We start from the raw sequence: 12,105 nt of genomic DNA on the forward strand, positions 1-12,105 counted from the left end.
TCTCCGAAGCCTCAACCATTCTATCACCATTGAATTCCTATCTACCTAGTAACGTTCTATTTATCTGTTTTATATGCTTTTCGTGACAAACTATAATTTCTATCTGCCTAACTAAGATCTGCAAGGTATCCACTACTTGCTCAAACCAACAATCCTCGTGGGATCGACCTTGGCTAACCTTAGGTATTACTTGGATGACCCGGTATACTTGCCGGTCCATCTGTGTAAATTCTGCAGATCCAGTTTCGTGCACCACATCTGCAGTCCTTTCTCTGCTTCTGAATCAGACTTTTGCTCAAGCTCCTCAATTTCAGCCAGAAAATACCTGAAATCACCATAAAATACACAAACTCAAAGTAGAATCCAAAAATGTGAATTTTGCACTAAAATCTATAAAAACTTAATAAAACTTAAACAAAACATAATGAAAACCATATGAAAATAATGCCAAAAGGTGTATAAAATATCCGCTCATCAGGAAGGTAGGTGTCTCTTTGTCAAAGTATAGAGCACTTTCAGTGAGGTGAAGATAAGAAGAATGAAGGTAGAGGAAGAGATGGAATTCGAATGTGAGGGGAGTAGGAGAATTCGAATTTTTAGAAGAAAAAGAAAATTAAAATTAAAATTATTTTTTGTTTTATTTTATTTAATTAATTAATTTTTGAAAATAACAAAGAAATTAAAAGTTAAAACAACTAAGAGACACCAAACTTAGAAATTTAAGATCAAATGACAGTAATTTTCAAAAATTAAAGGAAAAACAACTATAAGACACCAAACTTAAAATTTTTAAAATCAAACAAGAAAAATTACCAAGAACAATTCGAATATCAAGAAGGAAAAATAAGAACACTTTCGAAAATCTAAAGAAAAATATGAAAACGGATAGGACACCAAACTTAAAAACTGACAAAAGACTCAAACAAAGAATAAAGATTACTAAAGAAAAGAAAAGATTTTGAAAAAATTTTGAAAAAGAAAACAAAAGACAGAAACAAAAGAGCAAATAAAGCTTAAAGAATACCTAATCTAAACAACAAGATAGTCCAGTAATTTTTCAAACTCAAACAATCCCCGGCAATGGCGCCAAAAACTTAATGTGCGAAATTGAACTCCGCACAACTGAACCCGCAAGTGCACCGGGTCATCCAAGTAATACCTAAGGTGAGTGAGGGTCGAATCCCACGAAGATTGTCGGATTGAGCAAGCAATCGCTATCTTGTAAATCTTAGTCAGGTGATTAGAAAAGACATTTGTTTGTTTGAAAGCATAAACAAAATAGTAAAGAACAAAATACCAGATTGATATGAAAAGAGTGATAAAGATTCAGTTAAGACTTCGGAGATGCTTTTTCTTTCCGGATTAACTTTTCTTACTGTCTACTTCAATAACAAATGATTCATTCAATGGCAGCCGTAAGTGATTAACTCATGTCCTCTCATCAAGTTAATCTCTTCTAAACCACAACAGTCCACCTTATTCGAGTAACTCATGTCCTCTCATCAAGTTGACTCATGGCTTCTCACTGTAGCCGAAGATGAAGCTCTAAGTAATCCACTCCCCTTCACGATCCTACTCAAAACGCCACAGACAAGGTCGGATCTTCCGAATCAGAGAGTGCTGCTTCTCTAACTCTAGCCTTAGCGCCACAGAGACCTCAGTAACCCACGGTCAACAGGATTTCATGTCACATATCCAAAGTTGCCCAAGCACGCTCTTGGAATCCGCAATGCATTCTCTCGCTTTAGTTTAATGCTATCCGGGTCTCGACTTGCACGAAACCCATGTAGAACAAGGATGAATATCACGGTTCACCCTCAATTCATTGAGATTGAAGAATGAGAACACATAAGAGAATAGAATCAGACATATTGAAATAGAAACACTAATATTATTAATCCATGAGAATCAGCAGAGCTCTTAAACTTAACTTAGGAGGTTTAGTTGCTCATAGCTTACCGAAAAATGGTATGTAATTCAAAAATAGGGTGGTAGAAGATCCTAACAGGGTTGATCTTCTCATTTAAATACTAATCTAACAACTAGAGATTATAGAAATGAGATAGACTGGACTCTTGGTGCGAAAATCCACTTCTTGGACCCACTTGGTGAGTGTTTGGGCTGAGCTAGGGGTGACTCCACGTGCTGGAACTCCTCTTGGGGTGTTGGACGCCAGGCTTGCTCCCTTTGGGGCGTCCAAATGCCAGCTTGGTCCCTTCGAGGCGTTGAAACGCCAGGCATGGGGTCAAATAGGTGTTCAATGCCCATTTTGGGCCATCATTTCCAAAGATACGTATGAACTATTATACATTTCTAAAAAGCCTTGGATGTTAGCTTTCCAATGTCCTTGAGAACACATCATTTGGACCTCTGTAGCTCTAGATATCTTTGTTTGAATGCACGGAGGTCAGAATCTGACAGCATCTGCAGTCCTTTTTCTGTCTCTTGAATCAGGCTTTTTTCAAAACTTGCCAGAATCACCCAAAAAATACCTAAAAACATAGAAAAAACACAAAAACTCAAAGTAGTATCCAAAAAGTGATTTTTGCACAAAAACATATGAAAACTTGATAAAACTTAACAAAAAAATAACCAAAAACACTAAGAAAACAATACTAAAAAGTGTATAGAATATCCGCTCATCACATATTTAGAATTGTGAGCCTCCTCCATAATAGCTTTCTTTAAGTCATTATTATTTAGCACACATAAACGATTACCACAACGTAAAATACCTTGATCAAGAGAAAAATCTGAGTTCTTCTCATTGTGAACATCTTCCATTAGCTTTCTTAACTTTGGATTATCACCTTGCACAGACTTGATTTGTTCTATTAGAGAGGACTGAGATCGTACATAAGCTAAGAGTGGTCCCGACCCTTCGAGCTTAAAATATACACCCTCAGATTCCAACTTGTTGAATCTATTACACTAAAGGTCTCCTTGATAAAGCAATGTGATTCAAACTACACATAGATTTTCTACTCAATACATCAGTAACTACATTAGCCTTACCTTGATGGTATAAGATGGTACAATTGTAATCCTTAAGCAACTCCATCCATCTACGTTTATCTGAGGTTAAGATCTTTTTGTTGAAAGATATACTTTAAGCTCTTGTGATCTGTATAAACTTCACATGTTTCACCATAAAGATAGTGTCTTCAAATCTTTAAGGCAAAAATCACTACTGCCATTTCTAAATCATGAGTTGGGTAATTCTGCTAGTGCTTCTTAAGTTGTTTAGATGCATAGGTGATGACTCTACCATGTTGCATAAGAACACATCATAGTCCTACCCGAGATGCATTGCAATATACTGAATATCCTCCGGATCCTGAAGGTAAAACTAGAACTGCAGCAGTAGTCAAATACTTCTTAAGCTTTTGAAAGCTTTGTTCACATTCATCAGTCCATTGAAGTTTTACATTCTTCTAAGTCAGCTTGGTCAAAGGAGCTGATATCTTTGAGAAATCTTTGACAAAACATCTGTAGTAGCCTGCCAATCCTAAAAAGCTATGGATCTCTTCTACTGATGTAGGTCTTGGCCACTATTTGATGGCTTCCCCTTTCTTTTGATCCACTTTGATTCCATCTTTTGATGCAACATGACCTAAGAATGCTACTTAGTCCAACCAAAACTCACTTAGAAAATTTTACATACAGTTTGTGATTTCTTAGAGTTTGCAAAACAACTCTTAAATGATACTCATGTTTTTCTCACTCTTCGAATGTCATCAATAAAGACAATCACAAAGTGATCTAAAAAAGGCTTGAATACACGGTTCATCAAGTCTATAAAAGCAGCTGGGACATTGGTTAAACCAAAGGGCATCACCGAAAATTCATAATGCCCATATCGAGTTCGAAAAGCCGTTTTTTGAATGTCTTCTCCCTTAATCTTTAACTAATGGTATCCAAAACAAAGATCTATCTTGGAAAAACAAGAAGCTCCCTGGAGTTGGTGATAAACCACAATTTTATGGTTCATCTTGTGTCTAATTTGGTAGATTTTACTAACTTTTCCTACATTTATTCAATGAAATAGCATGATTTTATGAATTTCTCCTAATTTGTGCTTCATAGTGAAAACATGCTGTTTAGGCCTTAATATAGCTAAATTTAATTCACTTTAATTTCATTCAGTGCCTTGATATGTTTGTTGAGTGATTTCGGGCTTATAAGGCAAGGATTGGATGGAAGAAGTCAAGAGAAAAGCATGCAAAGTGGAGAATTCATGAAGAAATAAGATTTGTTAAATTCATGGCCACGCGCATGCATCATCTACGCGTTCACGTGAGAGGAAATTTTTCCAAGCGACGCGCACATGTCACCCACACGTATGCGTGACAAGCGGCACGTGACCAACTTAAAGGCAATACGCTGGGGGTGATTTCTGAGCCATTCAGGCCCAAATCCAACTCATTTCTGAAGCTATTTGATGCAGAATTCAAGAGGAAACAAGGGGACAAAAATTAGGATAGATTAGTAACATGTCTTATGTCATATTCTAGAGAGAGAAGCTCTCTCTTCTCTCTGGAATTATGGTAGATTAGGGTAGATCTCTCCTAAGTTTAGCTTTTAATTCTTATTTTCATCTACTTTTCTTTGTAGTTTATTGTTCTTACATCTTTGTTCTTTAGTTTTATTTGTCATTTTCTTTATTTGTTGCCTTTATGTTTATGACACTTTGTTACTTTTAATTTCAATTAATGCAATTTATGTTTTCATGATTCTTATTGTTTAATTGAGTTGTTATTCTTACTTTTCTTGCCTTGGGTAGTTGTAGATTTAATATTTCTTGTTATTTTGTCATGCTTTTCTTTTATGCCTTCCAAATATTTGATAAAATGCTTTGTTGATTTTTAGAGTAGATTTTGGTACTCTTGGCTTGTGATTAAGGACTTAGGTCCCTTGAGATTATTGATGTCCAATTCCATTGGTGATTTAGGATTGTTAATTGGTTCTAGGACCAATTATGTCCACTTGACTTTCCTTCAATTGTTAGAGGATAACTAAGTGGAATTAATCATTTGTAATCACCATATTGTGGTCAATGATCCAAAATAGGATACCTTGACTCTTGATCCTTGCCAAGACCCATTTTAGTTGTTAGTTTTACTTTCTTGTCATTTATATTTTCTTGTTCACAAACCCAAAACCCCAAAAAGAAGTACATCATAACCAATAACAAATACACTTCCCTGCAATTCCTTGAGAGACGACCCGAGGTTTAAATACTTCAGTTATCTTTATTGGGGTTTCTACTTGTGACAAACAAATTAAACTTTGATTGAGGGTTATTTCTTAGTTTGGAACTATACTATCAATGGAATTATTTTGTGAAAATTCCTAACCGACATTTATCCTACATCAATTGGTCAAACAAATAATCAATCCTTGGCAAGGAATACTTGTAATGAAAAGTTACTTTGTTAAGTTGCCGATAATCGACACACAATTGTATTGAAGCATCCTTTTTCTTTACAAAGAGGACCGAAGCTTCCCAATGAGAAGTACTAGGATGGATAAATCCCTTGTCTAATAGCTCTTGCAACTGAATTTTCAACTTCCGTAATTCCACGGGAGCTATGCGATAAGGAGGGGTTGACACAGGAGAAACCCCTGGGGCTAAGTCTATGGAAAACTCTACCTCCCAATCCGGTGGTATGCCTGGTAATTCCTCTGAAAACACATCTAAAAATTCTCTAACAACAGGAACTTTATCTATACTAGGTACTTTGGCTTCAACGTCCCTAACTACTACAAGAAATCCTTGATTTCCTTTATCCATCAAGTGTAAAGCACTAGTAGAAGAGATAAGATTAGCCAGGGTAGAACAACCTTCACCAAAGAAAACAAATGATGGAATGCGTGGAATATCAAATTTCACTATTTTGTAGTAGCAACTTACATCGACATGATAAGAGGATAACCAATCCATACCCAAGATGACATCAAGTTCATCCATCATTTCAAGAAGGATCAAATCAACTAGGTATCAACAGTGTTCACTCTAAAAATACAAGATCGAAAAATATATTGAACCATTGCAGAAACTCCAAGTGGAGTACCAACATAAAATGGATAGTCTAATACTTGAACTTGCTTATCTAAACGAGATGCAAAATGTGGGGATATATAAGAGTGATGAGAATCCGGATCAAACAATACTTAAGCATCTAAGGAGCAAACTTGTAAGGTACCTGCTATCAATGCATTTGAAGCCTGAGCATCCTGATGGGTTAAAGCATGAATTTATGACTGACCTTTTCCACCTTGTGCTGCACCTTTGTTGTTAGACCCTTGACCACCAGATTCTCAACCTGCGCCCTTAACTAATGGAGCTGAAGAATTTACAGGCGACATAGATGAAAAAGATGGTGTGGATATGGCAGGTAGTGCTGAACTTTGAATGGAACTTCCCTGAGAATGAGGAAAATCTCTATGAAGGTGACCAGTCTGTCTACAACCATAACATGCTCCAGTAGTCTTGAAGCATGCTCAAGAATGATATTTCCCATAATGCTAACATGGTGACCTAAGAATTTCTGAAGGCTTAGATCTCTGCTGGACTCCCCAAGGCTGAGGTACCCTTCGAGGCAACTTCAGAATGGTTAACCCCACCTGATTGTGTTTGTGGGTGATTCTGATGACCTGATATGCCCCCGAAGCTTGATCCTTCAGAAAATGCTCCTTGTATCCTTTTTTTACCAATTTCTTTGTTCACTCTCCTTTCCTCCAATCCAGCTTCAATACCGTAAGCAGCATTTACAATTTTTGAATAGGTCATGCCCCAACCATGGGTGAAAGAGTAGTGCAGTAAGGGTTTGCAAGTCTTCGAACAAAATTCACTTTGCTGAAAACAGAGGCGTCACGTATGCAAGATGCCCAACCCGAAAGGGTTGGTCACATTGCGGTGGTCGCGTACGCAAGTTCTATAGAATAAGTAAAAATTCTAACTGCTGTAGAATTTCAATTTTGTATACCAAACTTCTGACACGCATAACTTTCTCATTTTAAAATATTTTTCATCCGTTCTTCGAATGACATAAACTTCACGAACCCAATTTTCTTATAAATAAGATTGAAAGAGTTTGGGGGTCCGGAATCCAAGTTATAGATTGCCAAAGTTCAGATTTTCACAAAAATGCTATAACCTCTATTTTCATCAATCCACAATTCAAAACTAACTTTCTATGCTCATAATCAACACCCAAAACATACCATATCACAAAATTTCTCAATTAAACCAACAAGATCATCAATAATTCATCACATATATATTCATTCCCATCATCCTCACCATTCATCATTAAAATCATCATGAATTAATACATTCTCACCACAACATCAATTGCCAAAATTTATACTCAACCCAAATCAACAATCATCATCAAGGATACTAAACATTTAACTCAATCATGCATTCCAACCTATCCTACGGTCATCTAGCCAAAGTTTTCACAAGACATTATATATTAAATACGAGAAACCAAAACCATACCTTACCGATTCCTCGTAAAACCTGGAACACCTCAAGCGTTCCCGCGCCACAAGCTTATTAACACAGCCCCTCACCAACGAACCTAGCTTCCAAAATCGAGCTCAAGCTTCGAAATCCTCAAATCCATTCCACTTCTCAACCAATTTCCAATCTAACAATATAATTATCACTATAATTAACATTGAATTCACTTACTGAATATTACACCCAGATATTGAAGAAGCTTACCTTGCTCACACCGCAAGGGAGCTAAACCCGATAAAACTCACAAGCTAATTCGAACCTAAACACCAAAATCAAACAAAATTCAACATAATTTCACATTGAGTTTTAAAATTGGGGAAGAGAAAATTGGAATGGAGAACATGGCTTCCTTACCTAATTAATTTCTGGGGTTTGTAGAGCTCGACAATGCGGTCGCGTGGCCGCAAACGGTGCGGCAATTGGAGCTCCAGATTGAAGGATATATGGATTTGAATGGAGGTTAGGGTTTGTTTCTATTTCTCTCCTCTTCCTTGAGTGTTTTCTGCGTTCTTCAAATGAAGAAAGAAGAAGATGAGCTAAAGCTCATCTATATTAAGGAATTGGGTTAGGCCTTTGGCCCAATACGGGCCCAGTTCGGCCTGTTCGGCCAATCTTGGGCCAAATTCTTTAAAATTAGTGTCAAAATTCATGTTTTAATTAATTCTACCTCATTAAACTATAAAATTTCATGTTCTAAGTTCTTGGATTAATAATTAATTTATTGGCTAATTATTTACTAATTTTGCGGGTTTTACATCCTACCCCCTAACAGAAATTTTTGCCCTCGAAAATTCTCTTTCAAATCCTCATATACGTTCTCTCATATTCAACCGACCTCTATTCATTTTTCCATTCTCTGACATTAATGTAATATCCTATTCTCAATTCAAGCCTAAGTTAAACCTGTTTGTCTCACTCTTTGCTTCGTCTAACCCTCTTAACGAGTACAAACTTCCTTACGCTTCAAGGGTTCTCCCTAAATGAAATCAATCTCAATTCTTTCTCAACTATCTCACTCACTAAACAATTCCTCAATCTCTTATTTTGAGTCAATTTGTTATAACCTAAGCCACACATTCTCGCTCTCCATTCCTCGATCTTATGTTAATCCTTGAATCATTCTCATACCCCAAGACTTCTTCCTCCCATCATTACAACTTTAGAGTCACCAAAATTTATTGTGCTTCTGTAGCGCCACTCTGATTCTAAACCATTAAGGACGTAATCATGATGACATGTCATCTTGTGTATGTTTTCTATGCTTTTTCATACAAGAAATTGATGATTAGTGCTTAAATATTGAATGCTTTTGTGCTTAAATGGTATATTTTTTTGATCTTTTGATTTTATAAACTTTAGGAAATAAGTGGAAAAAGAAGCAAAAAAGTACAAAGTAAGCTAAAAAGGAGAAAAGAGAAATTCTGGGGCACAATTTGGAGTTTGGGCACACTTTCAAAAGTGTGGCCCATGATTTAAACAAGGAGAGCGTTCATTTGCAAGGAGAACGCTAAGTTAACTAAAGGAGCGTTTTTGGGCAAATCTGAATTTGGGATTGAAGAATTGATATCGACGCGCACACGTACATGACGCGCACGCGTCAAAATTGTAACTTTGGAAGGCCACGCGTACGCATGCATGACGCGTACGCGTGGAAGTGGCATTTCAGAAGACCATGCGTACGTGTATGCGTGGGACAGCGTTGTCAAAGTGAGCACTACGCTCACAAAATGAACGCTGATATGGACACGTGCGCGTATAGCACGTGTACGCGCCACAAGCCCAAAATCTGAAGGTCACGCGTACGCGTAGGTGACGCGTACACGTGGAAGGCCCAAAACACAAAAGACGCGCACGTGCAGGGGACGCGTATGCGTGGGTGAATGAGCGCTGCGCTCAATTTGAAAACGCTCTGTTCTCCTGGAAGCTGCAACTCTGGCTCAATTAATCTGATTTTAAGCCCAATTAAAAATTCAAAGCAAGCAGAGCCCATAGACATCACTCAAAGGCACAAGAGATAGTTAGATTAGGAATTTCATTTGATTTGTAATTTGTTTAAAAGTTCATTTTTATTTTGTAAAGCCTATATAAAGGTATCAGTTTCATTTCATAAAGGTAAGCACGGACAGTAGGCTGCAAAAGTAGTAGGCAGCAGTAGGAGTAGGAGTAGGAGTAGAATTCAGATTTATTTTAATAAAATTCTCAATTTCTGTAATTCTCGTCTGCAATTTTACTTTCTGCAACTTTACATTTGAGTTTGCTGTGATCTGAATTTACTTTTCATGCAATTTAATTCTTCTGCGATTGTTCTGAGTTCTGATTTACTGCTTTCATTTAATTTCCCAGCACCCAATTCCCTTTACATTTGCTGCAATTTACATTTCTTACTCTTTAAGTTTCTGCTGATTTAGATTCTGCACTTTAAATTCATTGCAATTTACTTTCTGCTAGTTCAATTTCACCCAATTCACTACTGTCTGCTTGACTAGACTGATCACTCACTAAAGCTACTTGATCCATCAATCCCTATGGGATCGACCTCACTCTTGTGAGTTATTACTACTTGATGCGACCCGGTACACTTGCCGGTGAGTTTGTGTGGAATCGTTTTTCCCTCATCAAGTTTTTGGCGCCGTTGCCGGGGATTGATTTAGATCAACAATGATTAAGTGGGTGAGAAGTATAGATTAAGCATTTTCTTTGTTTTTGTTCTTTTAATTTTCTGATTTAAGCTGATATCAAGGTGTTTGAGTTATTGCATCACTAAGAAATCCTCACCTATGACATGAATTTCAATTTTCATTGGTGATGTGTTTTACAAAATTCAAATGGAGTTCAACTCATCTTTTGATCAAACAAATTTCATGGGATACTGTCCACCATCACAATATGATTCAATTCATTATCCTAATGGTAGCTGGGAGTATCACCAAGAATTAACAGATTCTGAGCAATTCAATCAATGGAGATATGCTTCAGAGCCACAAGATGAGCAAGACAATTTCATGAGATATTGTCCACCACCACAAAATGATTTATATCATTATCCTCATTGTGGATGGGAATATCAATAAGAAATGATAGACTATGAACACCTTCCAGAGCCACAAAATGATCAAACAAATCACATGGGGTATGATCTAGAGCCACAAAATGATCTATGTCATTACCCTCATGGTGTCTGGGCATATCAGCAAGAGTGTGAACAGTCAGTTGAAATGGGACACTTTCCAAAGACACAATATGACCCAGATTTTGATGAGTCTAACAACTACTCATATTGTGGCTGGGAAGGTCAAAATCAAAGAGATCTTAATGATTCATACTTTATTCAGCAAGAGACATCATTTCTTGAATATGCTTTCAACGAATTTATGCAAGATTGCTCCCCAATGCCACAACATGATCCACACTCTGATGAATTCAACAATGATTCACATTGTGAATGGGAGGATCAAAACCAGAAAGCATTTGACAGTTCCTACTTCACTTATCAAGAGCCATCATCACTTGAGCATACTTTCAATTCATTCATGCAAAATTGTCCAACCTCACCTCCCAGTTGTTCATTTGAAAACTCCTCACCACTTGAGTATAACTCAGCACAAGACTATTTTCATACTTCTCAAAATAACTTCACCACAATGCCCACATATCCAGAAATTCATTCTCAGCCTTCATCCCTTGAGCTAGCATTTGAACAATACCTACAAACATACATAGAATCTTGGAAAGAACAAGAAACCCTCTGCAATAAGATGGATGGATGTTTAGAGTAAGCAAGGAAAAATAAAGAATTGCTAATCAAAGAAGATGAAGACTAATTGGTGGATGAAGTGGAGAAGCAAGATGAAGAGGTCCCTGTGCCAAGCAAAATTTCAATGAAGAATGAGGTGGTGGAGGTATTTGAACCTGAAACTACATATCCACAGAAGCCACTTGAGATGACAAAGGAACATGAAAACTCACAACCCCCACAAACTTTCCTGAACCAAAGACTCTCAACACTTGAATCCGTGATTGAAAGATATGAAGAGGATATGAAGAAATCTTGGGAAAAACAACAAACCTCCTCCATGAAAGAGCTATTAAATCAAATATTGAGTGTAAAGGAGGAGGTGGAGGAACAAAAAAGTGAGAAAGACAAACAAGGAAGTCCATACTCAAGTGAGACAGAAATTTGCATAGAAGAAGGGCTCATTGAACCATCAATTCAACAGGATTTTGATGAAGATAATGCTCCAACCATCACACAACCACTAAGTATTGATATCCAAGTAGTGAAGTCAACTAACAAGAGCACTGAGAAGAGGATTGTGACCAAGATACCAAGGACAACATTCAAGAAAAGGTCAACTGCAAACAATCCTACCCCTGATCCAGCAAGCAAGTTCAATTCAGCAAATAACAAAAGGAAGCTTGCTGAGGAAAGGCCAAGACAGGGGACACTAGCTGGTTCATCTTTCCCCTTGAGGTCATTCCTCTTAACAAACTAGAAGAAGAGAAAGAAAGTGAAGAACAACATGTCAAGCTAATGACACTAAAAGAGCGCTTGTTGGGAGGCAACCCAACCATAG

The sequence above is a fragment of the Arachis hypogaea genome, chromosome 19, assembly GCF_003086295.3.
Source record: "Arachis hypogaea cultivar Tifrunner chromosome 19, arahy.Tifrunner.gnm2.J5K5, whole genome shotgun sequence".
Classification (NCBI taxonomy): domain Eukaryota; kingdom Viridiplantae; phylum Streptophyta; class Magnoliopsida; order Fabales; family Fabaceae; genus Arachis; species Arachis hypogaea.